The sequence below is a fragment of the Delphinus delphis genome, chromosome 3, assembly GCF_949987515.2.
Source record: "Delphinus delphis chromosome 3, mDelDel1.2, whole genome shotgun sequence".
Classification (NCBI taxonomy): domain Eukaryota; kingdom Metazoa; phylum Chordata; class Mammalia; order Artiodactyla; family Delphinidae; genus Delphinus; species Delphinus delphis.
In genome coordinates, this window is record NC_082685.1 from 153,850,377 (window position 1) to 153,865,631 (window position 15,255).

Here is a 15,255-nt window from a genome sequence, read left to right on the forward strand (position 1 = left end):
AACTGATGGGTAACGTAAGAAGAGAAATGAAAACCCTAAGAAAAAAGTTTTAAATGCTGGAAGTCAGAAACTTTATAACAGAAATGAAGGGTGCCCTTTGGACTCATCAATAGATTGGAAATTACTGAGGAAAGAGTCAGTGAGCAAAAAGACATGTCAAAAGAAACTTTGCAAACTGAAAAGCAAGAGAAAAATGAAAAAATCAAAAAGTACATCCAAGAACTATGATACAATTATAAACAATGTAATACATGTAACCCAGAAGAAGAGAGAAAGGGATGGAAAAATATTTGAGATGCCGAGATGTCTGAGGAAGGGAGGGTGGCGGCAGCGGTGCTGGTGACTGAGCGGAGCCCAGTGACAGGATGTTGGTGTTGGTATTAGGAGACCTGCACATCCCACACTGGAGCAACAGTTTGCCAGCTAAATTCAAAAAACTGCTGGTGCCAGGAATGATTCAGCACACTCTCTGCACTGGAAACCTTTGTACCGAAGAGAGTTATGACTATCTCCAGACTCTGGCTGGCGATGTTCATATTGTGAGAGGAGACTTCAATGAGAATCTGAATTATCAAGAACAGAAAGTCGTTAACTGTTGGGCAGTTCAAAATTGGTTTGATCCATGGACATCAAGTTATTCCATGGGGAGATATGGCCAGCTTAGCCCTGTTGCAGAGGCAGTTTGATGTGGATATTCTTATTTCAGGACACACACAAATATTTGAAGCATTTGAGCATGAAAATAAAGTCTACATTAATCCAGGTTCTGCCACAGGAGCATATAATGCCTTGGAAACAAACATTATTCCTTCATTTGTGTTGATGGATATCCAGGCTTCTACACTTGTCACTTGTGTGTATCAGCTAATTAGAGACGTCCTGAAAGTAGAACGAATCGAATACAAAAAATCATAAAGCGAGGCGTGTCCTGATGATTTTTCTGTTGGGTTTTTTTTTGTTTTTCATTTCCCTGTTCAACTCAAGTAATTAATCGTTTAAGAGCCACAAAATTGTATCACTTTTATAATATTTTGCAGTAAAACATAATCTCGTCTTCTGTTAATACAATGTTCTAAGCTTCTTGTAAACTATAAGATTATATTTAGTTTAAGTATATGATTTCTATGAAAAAATGTCCACTACACAGTAAATGGTCACATGTTAAGAAAAATTTATCCTTGTAAATATCTTCATGGTTGATATTTGGAACTTTATTACCAAAGTAGTGCATGAGGGGAAAGAAACTAGATTTTCTTGTAGACATTCTTCTCTTCTCCAGTAATAAACAGTTACCTTTCATTTAAAAAAAAAAATTGAGCTGAGGAATTTCCAAAATTAATGAGAGACCAGAAACCACAGATTAGGGAAGCTCAGAGAAAACTGAGCAGAATAAATAACAACAAATCTATACCAAGGCATGTCATATTCAAACTGCAAATAAAACAAAGACAGGAGAAAATCTTGAAATAAGCCAGAGGGGGAAAACACACATCCTACCTACAAATGAGCAAGGATAAGAATTACATTAGACTTGTGTTCAGACACCATGCAAATAAGATATTTAAAACATTGCAAGGAAAAAATCCACCAATCTAAATTTCTGGATTCAGTGAAATTATCCTAAGTGAAGAAGAAATAAAGACTTTTTCTGACAAAAATTGAGAGAAAATGTTGCCAGTAGACCCACTTTGCAAGAAAATGTTTAAAAAAGTTCTTAGGAGTGAAAGAAAAATACTACAGTTCAGAAACTTGGATCTATATAAAAAAGGAAAAGTGGTAAAGAACAAATTCATAAAGATAAAGTCTTTTAGTTTTCTTATTGTTAATTGATCTAACATAAAAATTTGTTCAAATAGTTATAGCAACAATGTATTTGGAAATTATAGTTTATAGATGAGTGAAATGAATGACAGCAATGTTATCAGAAACTGGAAGAAGAAATTGGGTATGCTCTGTTACAAGGTACATGCACCACCTGTGAGGTGGTACTGTGTTATTTAAAAGTGGACTTAGGGCTTCCCTGGTGGCGCAATGGTTGAGAGTCCGCCTACCGATGCAGGGGATACGGGTTTGTGCCCCGGTCCGGGAGGATCTCACATGCCGCGGAGCAGCTGGGCCCGTGAGCCATGGCCGCTGAGCCTCCGTGTCCGGAGCCTGTGCTCCGCAACGGGAGAGGCCACAACAGTGAGAGGCCCGCGTACTGCAAAAAAAAAATGGACTTAAAGTTGTTATAAATGTATGTTGCAGACTCCAAGGGAACCAGCAAATGAAAACTAAAAAATGACAAAAAGAGTATTAGTCTACAACCTCTAGAGGCTTAAAAAGTCAAAGAAACATATTCTTCTATAAGACCGAAAAAAGAACTGTCAAGACCTTGATTTTAGCCCATTAGGACCCATGATGAACTTCTGACCTAAAGAATAATAAATAAATAAATTTGTGTTGTTTAAATCTACTAAAATTGAGGTAATTTGTTGTAGTAGTAATAGGAATCTCATACATGACCTTTGGCAAAATACTTAGCATCTTTCATACAATTTTCCTTTGTTGCAAAATGAGTGGTGAGATTCTTATGCAAATTCCTATATTTGCAGTATTGTTAGAAAGAGTTCTAAGTTTAAAAATTCTTTCTTTCTTGTTTCCTTCTTTCTCTCTTTTACTTTCCTATTCTCCTTCATGCATTTCCTTCCAAGACTTTTTTAGCATCCTAAGTAAGATACTGTTCTCGAGAGCTAAAAACAAATACATCGGAGAAAAGTACAATATAATAAAAGTCAGAAAAAGTTATTATAGATAAAATTATAATTACATTAGAAAGCTACAGTCAAAAAATAAGGTGGGAACAAATAAGACACAAATCTAAGTCAACACTCCAAAATTCCATCATACTCCAAAAACAGCATTTTTATTTAAAAAAAACCCTTAGCATAATATTGGGGTTATAATACTATGAAAGACTGGAAGGACTAGACTATCTTTCCAATTTGCTCTTAGCTTTTCTTGAACAAAATTGAGAACACAGATTTCTTTATTTTGCAACCATAATGGCAGAGGGGAAAAATTAGCAGAGGAAGAGACTTCATAATTATTAGACAAGTCAGAAGATGTACGTAAAGAGACGACAACAATGTACAAATGCTATCCAATAGTACTCTCTGCAAAGATGGAAGTATTTTATGTTTGTGCTGTTGAATATGGTATCTGCCAGTCACATGTGGCTATAGAGCCTTTGAAAAGTGGTTTCTATGACTGAGGAACTAAATTCTTAATTTTAACTACTTTATATAAAATTTAAATCCCTATACATGATGAGTGGCAACCGCGGTAAACAGTTGAACTCAAAAATATTAATGATGATTAGCTAGATCATGAAACTAAAATCTCAAACTATGACTCTTCATATGCTTATATCCCAGATGAATTTTCTCAAAATGAAATATTAAGTTGTATATTTCCAAGAAAAAAATCAAGTATGGTGTTCTTATCCAGTTAGTCATTCACCAGGAAAACTTTATCAGACATTATACTGTGAAAGGATCTGGAACATTCAGTGTTGCTAAAGGGACACCAGATAGTACTCTTTCATCTCTTGTGCTATTTGAATGCCAGGATTTACTTGTTACAAAGAAGTCTGCCCTATCTCCTTATGAAAAATTGTAATGATTTTCATTACCCTTTATGCTTACTTATAAAAATGTATTTATAATATGACTTAGATGTAAAAAAATACGAGTCCATTGGATCAGGATAGAAAATGGTAACAGCTATTTTTCTTGGTATACTATGGATTAACTCTCTCTTTCTTCATGATACGGTAGCCATTTACACTTTTATTCTAGTTTATAATTTCATATAAGCTTTAACCACTAGAATATAACATGATATATCTCCTCTATAATAAATTTTTCAAATTCATGATAGCACTTTCATTAAATACGCTTTCTCATGTATGATAAGTTCTCTCATTACAACATGGAAAGAATATTACTTAGGACATTGGCTATAAATACCTAATTAGAAATAATAATATAAATTTATGCTAAAATAAAAAGAGATTTCCCACAATTCTTTTAATTTATGATTGTCGATCAAACAAGTAAGAACAATTTCAAATGACCAATAAAAAGCCCAACTAAGTGATGGAAAAATGGAATCCATTATTGGGACTCTATGCTACATTTTTAGAGGCCTGATGCAATAGTGACAAAGGACAAGATGTTTAACCCAGAAGTTCTCAAACTTTTAGACCTTAAAGTTTATTCCACAGAAAAAATGAAATTAGTATTTAATGAACTAAATTTTAGGAAGTGTGGTTCTGGTTCCTCTATGTTTGCAGCAACCTGTATTTAAAGCGGCACTCAGAATATGTCTGCACCATGCCAAAACAACTAATCCAGTCAAACTGAGGTGACAGATTAATATGATTTTCACAGTTACCAATTTATTAATTTATATATTTATTCCTTGCACCTAGTATGTGTAAGTAATAAGTAGTGGCACACAAAGTTGGAAGAGAGTGATTTTGACACATTTTGAGCACTGAATATTATTTTCCTTTTTAAAAATTAACTTGGCATAACATAATTATGCAATATAACATAATTATGAGATAAATTAAATTACTTTTTATTTATCCCTGGGTCTCTCTTGAAATGCTTCAGTGTTATATGCCTAGAATTCCTCACAAATGCTGATGTCATATGCATATTTATAATATATGGAAAGAATCATTTTCCTCCTTTTAAAACATGATGTAGGAAAGTGAAGCAACTTCTGTCAGTCTATTTTTCTGTGAACTTTATAGGTAAGGATCATGGATGGTTTATAGCTTTATAGATAAGCTCCATGGATGGAATATTTGGGCTAACAGTAATGGCACGAAATTTGGTGTATAGGTAATCAAAGGACAAATTCCTTGTGACACTCAGTCATCACTGTATATGTTACTCAATTTATGAATTCTGCAGATTTTTTTTGAAGAGGATATTAAAGTGGAGAAAAAATATAAATAAATAAATAAAAATGGAGGTGAACTTTCTTCAATTAAATTAGAAGTTACATCTCCACGATGTTCATAATCTTCAAAATGCATTAATATATCAGATCGAAAAGGGTCAGGGATGTAAAAGCACAGCTCCCAGTATCCAAGTTCCAGAGCACAGAGCAGCAGGAGTTGAGGTGCAGGAGAGAAAAGGAGAAAGCATAGAGATGCTATCTTTATTGTCTACAATCCCAAATGTATTGTACCATATACATATATATTCCCTTGGCATTGATCTCCAGGACAGGACAAAAAAGGGAAGAGAAGAAAGAAATAGCATGCATCCCAGCAGCTGTACACAGAGGCAGCTCAGGAGAGACAAATATACACTAAATCACCATAAAAAATGTGAAATAATAGGGTATTACTGCAAGCTAGTCTGACCTCCTGCTCACCCTACAGGGACAGAAGAGGAACGCTGAGAAGGGATGTGCACCCAAGGGAGGGACCTCACACATTTACAGAGAACTTCATTCACAGTCACTGTATTATCATTTAATCAATTTTCACAGTTATTGAGAGAATAAATATATATTATTATATTCTTTCATTGCACTCTGAGAATTTTAAATTATATTTTCATTATTTCTTGATTGAGAGTCAAAGTTTTCATATTTCCCAATGTGTACACATATATATATATATTCATTTTATAAACTGGAAGTCTTAAAACAGTTTTTAAATACTATCATAACTACTTATTCCATATATATATACACATACACATTTATATTCTAAATCTATCAATTTTGTATTAAATATAATCTATATACATAATAGTTTCTTTCCCTTTCTCTCTTTCTATATATAAAATCTTGATCTGTCAACTGTGGATGGTTATAGAAGATAAATAAATTTAGAGCAATAAATAAATAAATGTTGGAAGTTAAGTGATGAACAATGGCAAAGTAGGCAAATTCAAAGAAAATATGCTACTTTTGAAATGAATGCCTGATAATGTTATCAGAGGTTGAAAGCATTAAATAATGTAAAGAAATTACATTATAATGCTGAAAAGAAAATGATCTGCAATTCACCATTATACTATCACTAATATTTTGTCAAACCACGTAAAACAAAATCTCACAAAATATAATAATGTACTGAAATAAACACAGTATAGCAGTAAAAAATGTTCATATCTTAACCCTTGAAAGATGTAGTATATAAAAGAAAAGATGTATAGGATTATGACACAGCTCAATGCACACACACACGTACACACAAGCACTTACATACATATGGACACATTCATGCTCTCTCTCACACATACACACACACACAATAATCATGCATTATTTTCACATAGAAAATCTCACTATATCCCCAAATAGGAATAGTACAAACCAAATTCCTTGATCATTAAGCAATAAAATAAGGAATATTAAAAAAAAACTCATATTCTAAGATAAAAAGAAGAAATAATGAAAGAATCAACAAAAGAAAGAAAAGCGAACCAAAGAATTAACAAATCAATGGAAAAGGAAGGAAAGAAAGGGAGAGAGAAGAAGGAAGGAAGGAAGGGAAATTGAACATTATTGCTGACAGAATTACAAAAAAACAGAATAACAAAAAATAAATAAAAAGCATTAATTAATAAAGAAAATTTTGCAATTAAACGACTAGAAAACAATAATATAAAAAGATCACATTTTTCTGATAAATAGGAACACTGATGAATAGATAGGAGCTGATTTTTTGAAAAAAATATCAGAAGTTAATACATTCAGAAAAAAATTAAAAACACAAATATACAAAATTATAAATGAAAAATCACCCAAAAGCATAGAGAAAATTTTAATAGTTATAAATCATTTTACTGAATCACATGCAAATAAATTTGAAATGATGATCTTACAACTGTGTCAAATTTTTTTAAATAAACTTAAAAACAGATAAATAAATAACTAAACCTAAGCCAAATTATTATGTGGTAGAAAAAATAAAGATAAGTCGTCAAAGAACTTTCACTGCAGAAACACCAAAACAATAATTTTGAGGATATTTAAACAATGGGTACATGCTTCCTACACAAGTGAAAATGATTCCACACCTCTGGTGATGACTCTCTTACTAATTTACACATAAGCCAGTCTATGAACTACAGCTACCAAGTCAACACTGAGATATTCAGAATTTCTCCCCGACTTCTTGTGATCATGTCACAGATCATAAAATATAGAAAGCCAACTGATTATTTTTTCAGGATGACAAAAACTGAAAGGTATCTATTGTTATTCTGATATCACAGAAAGTAAAGTAACTTAAGGCTCTTATTCTGCCCAGGTCTCATAGTTGAAAATAGGCAGAGTCAGAATCAAACCCTGGTCTATTCAACTCCAAAGACTTTGTTCCTTTCATTGTTTGTGCACTTTAAAGAAAATGAGTTTATTATTTGAAGCAAATTATAGAAAAAGGTTCTTCACATGACTCCAAAATAATAAGCTAGTTTGCTAGGAAAACTCCATAGGGTTGTTTTGCTTTGTTTTTGCGTATTTCATAAAAATGTATATAACGTTTGCAGATAAAAGTGATTAGAACACTTAATTGATTTGTCAAAAATAAAAAGTCAGGTATTCTTTCCTGCAGTGACTAAAGTGGATATATACACATCAAAACTAGTGGGATAGAAAGATATGGCGAATAAAAAGACCCTTGACTTTTAAACATAAATTTTTTATTGCCAAGGTTTTAATTACTTTTGTGATGTTGGGAGTCAATGATTGTGGATATCAAATGACATGTGGTCTAATACCTTTTTTAAAAAAGGTTTGGAGGAGGAGATTTCTCACTTATTCTTCAATATTAGTGATTATAATTTCATAACAATTATTTTCCTTTACTTTGTGCTGAAACCTCTAAACATGGAACACCCCCCCCCAAATATTTTTAATGAGAAAATCTAAAAAGTGTTAGAACTTTCGTCATCTATGTTTTCCTCCTATTTACTCCTTATTCTCTTTACTTTCCAGTTTTTGACTGTGGCATATGAAAGCTTTTTCCACCAAAATTATTACCGTTAGCCTTGGGGATAAGTTGTTTCTTTCCTCGACTTAGACACAGTTCAATCTAGGTACTCTAAGAATTGTCGTGTTTTAACTTCATATTTACTGAATTGTTCAAGGTTGTTTTTTTTTCATGCTCTGTTTGTGTTTATAGTTTGTTCCAAAAGTGAAGACATTTCTTGTATTTTATATTTGTTACATTCCATGAAGCAGCATCATTCAAATGCCATTTCCTTTCTTTGTTGATGATATTTCCTTCTAAATGACTTTCTATGATGAGGTTCACATACTAAAGTGATTTCGTTTTGTTGTGTTGATAATTTGCATGAAAGAAACCTATGAAACATTGATGGTAACTGGGTAACTCTAGTGACTATAGCTAGCTCACTCTCATTCCTGTAGTTTTATTATACAACAAGTACTATATCCTTTTATGAAGGAGTATGGCAATATTTGTCTTAAAATGAAAAATGCAAACCTATAAGCAGGTTTATATAGTCGTGTGGTAATATTTAAATCAATGTTATCTATCTGTGATGCTTCTAACTTCATAGAATGATTCAAAACATTTCACACGGACAATGAGCCAGCCAGAGCTGATAACATTCATTTGGCAACTAAAAATGAGTTACTCTTTCGGTACTTCTAAAACTGCTGAATTTATGATTTTTTAACTTCATGACCTAGTTTACATACATCATTGAAATGTAACCTCAGGCCATGCAGTCAAGTTTTCTTTCTTTTGATAACTGTTTGTTAATATCTCAGTCTGCCCAGTTGTTTTGGTCACATTGGAGTTAATATGTGTTTAGGTCAGAGCTGCTACATTTGTTAACTGCGTGCATTAGTCAGTTTGGATTAAAATCCATTTAAGGAAATGGCTTGTTCTACTACAGAGGAGACCTTGTAAGGACAAAGACATGGATAGATATGTATGAATCATTTCAGGTAATTCTATTGATTCTATTCAATTTGCTGTATAAAGTTTGTGGTTTCAACTTATTTTAAATAAAAAAAATTTCTGCCAAATGTCCAATGTTCTGAATTTTGAACATCAGCATATTAATGCCACTTATTAATGCCCCAGAAATATAAGAACTGAAAAAAAAATCTCAAAAAATTCAAAAGACTGTTCCTTGAAGGCTCACAAGGAATTGCCTCTAAAGACTTTTCTGGGGAAAAAAATGATCGTTATCTGTCAGAGATTTATACTCAAAGTATTTCCTAATTAAGTTTAATCAATAATCTTTTAGCCCTCCTGGAACAAAATGTATTGTTAAATAACCACTGATTCCAGAAAGTCTCCTATTATTTTTATATCACATTCTTGCATGGCTGAATAATATTATTTTACTTCAAATTTATTACTTGTTTCCTGATCATGTGTGATTGTTGTTGTCAGAGTTAGTGTTATATATTAGAAAGAGAATGGAAACTGGAGTCAGACAAATCTAGGATAAAATTCTAGCTGCACTAATGTCTAGTTGAGTAAATTTCAATCAAGTTCTGCAATCTTTGGTTAAAAATATGCATGGATTATTTCAAGGATTAAATAATAAAGTGTCTAGGGTTCATAGAACCAGTGTAGTACTTAACTGGAACTCAATAAATTTTTCTTTATCCCATCTTCTTATGCTCCTCTCACTGGTATTACTCTACTTCTCCTAAAAATCATTTTATATTGTCCAGTTCTTGAATTATATTATTTTCAATGCCCAGTCTTTCTCTGAGAACTTGTTGCCCTTGCTCTCACCGCATGGATCAATCCTTTATGATAAGCAAGTTGATCTACGATGGCTCAGTACAAAAGGTAAAGATTTTATGAAGGTTTCCAGAAAAACAAAATCTTAAATACATTCATTCCATAGAGTATATGAAATGGAATGATGCTTTAAGAAATTTCAAGTATTGTCATCTCTCCAGAGACTAGTTTTATGTCCCACAGAATAGCAGCCACACATTTCCAACATCACTTTAACAATCACTGTCTCACTTGACAATCATCCCTATGCTTGCAATTCTTATCCCTGAGAGGAGGGGATAGAGGTTATTTTCTCTTAAGAGACTCCTTTTCCAATAATATCAAAAAGCTTGATACTAACTTTAAGGCTCAAGGTAGACTCACTGATTTGCCTACTCATCCAAAAGTTAGCTTTTCTTTCCTTCCTTGAACAGCCTCTCTATTGGTATTTTCAACATAAGTTCATATTCCACAAAAGAGGTTTTGGACATCTTTCATATTAACTGTTAGGATAGTTTAAGTCTTGCTGTTCCTTAGCAAAACAGATTTATACTCAAATTAGATTTGAGTATAAATATAATTGAGATATCAAAAAAGATACATATAATACGAAACAAAAATGAGAATCCATGGGTGCTCAATTTTCTAATTATACTGCAATGTCACTTTTTGGTATGAGATGTGAAAACCTGAACTTGTGTGGTATAAGACTGTAAATTAAAGTTTCAAAATATACGTGAAGGGAGTTCCCCTGGTGGTGCAGTGGTTAAGAATCCACCTGCCAATGCAGGGGACATGGGTTCGAACCCTGGTCCAAGAATATCCCACATGCCATGGAGCAACTAAGCCCATGTGCCACAACTACTGAGCCTCTGCTCTAGGGCCCACGAGTCACAACTACTGAGCCCACACTCCACAACTACTGAAGCCTGCACGCCTAGAGCCTGTGCTCCGCAACAAAAGAAGACACCGCAATGAGAAGCCCACACACCACAACGAGTAGCCCCTGCTCACCGTAACTCGAGAAAGCCCGTGTGCAGCAATGAAGACCTGATGCAGCCAAAAATACATAAATAAAATAAATTTATTAAAAAATATATATATATTGGCTTCCCTGGTGGCGCAGTGGCTGAGAGTCCGCCTGCCAATGCAGGGGACATGGGATCGTGCCTGGTCCGGGAAGATCCCACATGCCGCGGAGTGGCTGGGCCCATGAGCCATGGCCGCTGAGCCTCCGTGTCCGGAGCCTGTGCTCCGCAACGGGAGAGGCCACAACAGTGAGAGGCCCGCGTACCACAAAAATAAAAAATAAAATTAAAAAAAATTAATATATATATATATATATATATATGTGAAATATAAAGTAACTGAAACCTTCTCAAATTAGAAAGGCTATCAATAATTGCCCAATTTTAAAGCCAGAGACTAAAAAATTATAAAATATGTTTAGGGCAAGTAAACCACAACCTTGCCCTTCATTCCTTAGACTAGTATAGAGTTATGGGAATGTTCAATTTTATACGTTTTTTGGAAATTCATTTCATTACAATCTTGCAAACTACACGGTGGAAATCAGGCTCTAAAAACTGCCAATTTTTTCTGTGAATCCAAATTAGTTTCAGAGCAGGTGATGAACAGAAATAAAGAGGAAAGTCCTTTTCCATCAGCAAATGTCTCTAGACAGTCAAACATAATGAGAAATCATGTAAGTACAGCAATTAAGCCAAGTGAATGGTTTTAATGCTTAATGACTGGTTTTATTTCTAATTGAAGCCAAGGAAGAGTTAATGCCACGGTATATGCTCTTGGATGACTTTTGACAGAAAGATTGTACTGTACTCTTTTTCTGACAAAATCTGTAGAACATATTAAATATTTATTAGATGCAAAGACAAGGGATACATTTGCTGGCATTTTATATACGATAAAGCATTTACTTTCCATGATGATTTTCATGAAATTGTCATCATTATTCCACTAAGACATTTTATCCAGAAAGTCACATAGCTATTTGGGGTTAGATATTTTAATATATTCTTTTCATTATGACAAATGCTTATCTCTGTCTTTTTAAAACACATGTTTAAGGGAAACCTTATTGTTTCTTCATTGAGAGTGGCAAAGGAGCCTAAAATTAGAGCTTTGGTCTTTGTGCTGTCCTTAGAGTTCTCCCTGGCTTCCTCATCAATGTCCATGGTTTTGCCTGAAGCCATAGTTCATGTTGTTTACTTTATGACATGTTACAGGATGACTTTGGTCCTTACATTGGAAGCCATTCGGTTATACCCACTGACTCTCAACATTCAGCTGCCATCTACATTTGCTCTCTGAGAACACGCAGGAATATCTTGAATTTTAATGCACCACATAGTTGCTGTGGGAGATCAATTATCTCTGGATCTTTTTTTCTCTAACATAGGCTATTCAACTCTTCCATAAATAAGGAATGCCTTTTTTGTGCTAGGTAATCGTTATAGACATTTGGCCAATATAAATGAACACTATGCTATAATCAATCTTTCTCTCTGAAGTTCATGACTCGTGTTTGCCTGAGATGGTACTGATGTTGGGCTACTCCAATAAAATGCAGTTTTCATTCTATACTTTTGTGGTTCTTTGGCACTAGAGATATTGCATTGAAATAATACAGATGTGATTTTTGCGGTCATAGGGTTAACGTTCCAGGTTTTCTAATGGAAGGTCATGGCAGACAATTAACAAATAAACATACAGTAAAAAAGATAATTTAAGCTAAGTTTAAATAATATGTTGAAGATAAAACAATGGGTAGATGATTAATAAAATAGAGAATAACTTTGTGAGAAAAAAGTCATTGGCAGGGCATTTTATTGAGTAAGGCTTTACTCAGGAAGTCATCCTCAAGCACAAACTTTATTCACGAGAAAGAGGTATTCAGGAAAATACCACGGGTGGAGTACTAGAGCCTAAGGAACAGCCAGAAAGATGGTGTGATCTGAGCATTCTGAATAAAAGTGGTATAAGAAAAGCTACAACACATTTTTAAAAGATCCTTTTGGCTATGGTGTGAAGAATGGATTAATAGAGCCAAGAGGCAGGGAGGCCAGTTAAGAGGATCTTCTTCTGGCTCAGAAGACAGGGCGATCACTGGGACAAGTGTGGTGAGAGTGGACACAGAGTAGAGAGGAGATCGTGATGATTTTAGAGGTGAAATGAGGAGCTGTCGGTAGATTGAAAGGTATATCAGGGGTTGTAGAAAGATTGTAATTTAAGATAGTTCCTTTGTGTTTCAGCTTGAGAAACTGTGCATGTGTGTGTGTGCACGCGCGTGTGTGTGTGTGTGCATGTGTGTGTTTACTGGTGGTGGTGGTTTCTTGAAATGGGGAATATCAGTGATAAAACATTTTAGGAATAAAAATCAATGGGTCAGTTTTGAACTTATTTATTTTTTCAGATTCCTCTTAGACTTCTGTGGGAAGATATTATGTAGCTGTGTATGCTGTCTTCTTTTCAAGAAAGACTACTGCAGAGGAAATTTAAATTTCACAGTCATCCACACATAGTCACTGTGGGCCCAGAAAAGATTACCTCAGAGGAGAGTTTAGATGAGAAAAGGAACAAAAGAAATGTCTTCTGAGAACTCCTTGAGAAATTTCAAAGGGAGATGTTCACGAAAGGAGGAGATGCCTACCTATAATCTTCAAATGGCTTCTTTATTAACTAAAGAGTGAATTTCAAAGATGTAAGTGTAAAATGACAGTAAGACCCAATTGACCTTCCTAGGTTTTTCATACCATATTCTACCAAACTCAACAATGTCTTATTCATGGAATTCGCTTTTATTCTGGCTATCCCTGATACAATTATTACTTGGAATTTCCTCCTCAAAAACCTCCAATTGGAACTGCCTTCTTATTTTTCATGATCCAGTTCAAATGCAATCTTTTCATGAAATTTTCATGATCATCACCAGTTATACTTTTTTATACTTTACTTTTAATCAATATAATAGAGAACTTACAAAATTTCCTTGTACTTACTTATATCCCTAACAGATTATGACCTCCTAAAATGAAATGATTCTATCTTATTCAACTTTGATCCACAGACTCTGATTAGTAGTGGCACAGTCAGGAACCTAGTGTGAGAAATTATTGAATAGTTAGCAGCAACATTTTAAGTGATTCATGATCTTTATGTTTAGTCTTTAGTAGTGAATATATATTCTTATTATATACCAAACTTTTTATTATATGTCAAAACTGATTTCAAAGCTTTTATTATGATATGGCTTTGTTTTTCATTCTAATATATTGTATCTCATATATAATGATTCAATTGAAAATATTAACCCTTGATGATCTAAAAAGTTACAGTACAGCTTCTTGCAAACAATTCCCCTTATTAAACATGATTAAATTTAAATATAACTTGGATTGATAATGTGTTTAAAGCAATGAGGATAAAAATGAAAGTCATATGCTGACTAGACATATAATATTCCTGGGGAAGAATGATCTGAGTTAATAAATATTTCAAGTTATATAATACTTAATAGCATATAATTTTATTATCTCTGGTATATAAATATTTTCATTGATCTCAACTACTTATGAATATTTGATGAGGAGATTAAAAATTATCAGACTGACTGGTTTTATAAAAATGTGATTCTCAATGTGCTTTAGTATTTTGAAAAGTACTTTGCCCATTTTTGTACTTTTAAAAATTCTTTTCATAGCAACCACTTGATGTGATTTATCATTATAGTAAGTTTACATTAAGGAAAGAAAAAATAATATCATAACAGTTCACCAAGTCATTATAAAATCTGCATTATGCAAATTCTGATTAATGTTATTCAACTAAATATTACTATAAGTAACTACAAAGGGACAAAACATCTTTTACAGTTGTCTTATTTTCTTATTTTGCATTCCAGTGTGTCTAATAAATATATCAATCACTGAAAACTCTACCTATTCTGAGGAATTAATATTTTTCTATAATAATATGGGAAGCATAGCAATAAACACCAAATGATTATGATAACAGTGATAATGATGATCAGGGCAATGAAGGTGATGACAACCATATGATAATAACTCTCTAGTACAAGTCTATCAGAACCTAGGACAAGTAGTTGGATACAGGTAGATTATTTGAGAAAAAGCAAGACTAAGGCAGTGGAGATAGGGTGAAAGGAGAGGTGATGAGACAAGGAAGCAGAAAGACAATTGCAGATATTTTACTGAACTGTGGGCAACTGGGACCTAATCCCACTGTGGGCCCTGTAAGGACTCATGTAGAATATGTCACAGGATTGTACCTCCAAAGTAGGGGAGGTGGAGTTGCACCAGGGGCTAATCTCTACTCCTGGGCCCACCCCACCCTCATTCCTCGGGTCTTCCCTTGGTGTAGCATATCTGAGCCAGCTTCATTTTGTAAGGAAAAGCATAGAGACAGAAAAGATGAGAGTTTCAGCAGGC

At 33.7% G+C, this 15,255-nt stretch overlaps 1 pseudogene; it reads left to right on the forward strand.

Moving 5' to 3' along the window:
• Window positions 1-329: 329 nt before the first annotated feature.
• On the forward strand, window positions 330-918 carry LOC132422306 (vacuolar protein sorting-associated protein 29 pseudogene; annotated as a pseudogene).
• Window positions 919-15,255: the final 14,337 nt, after the last annotated feature.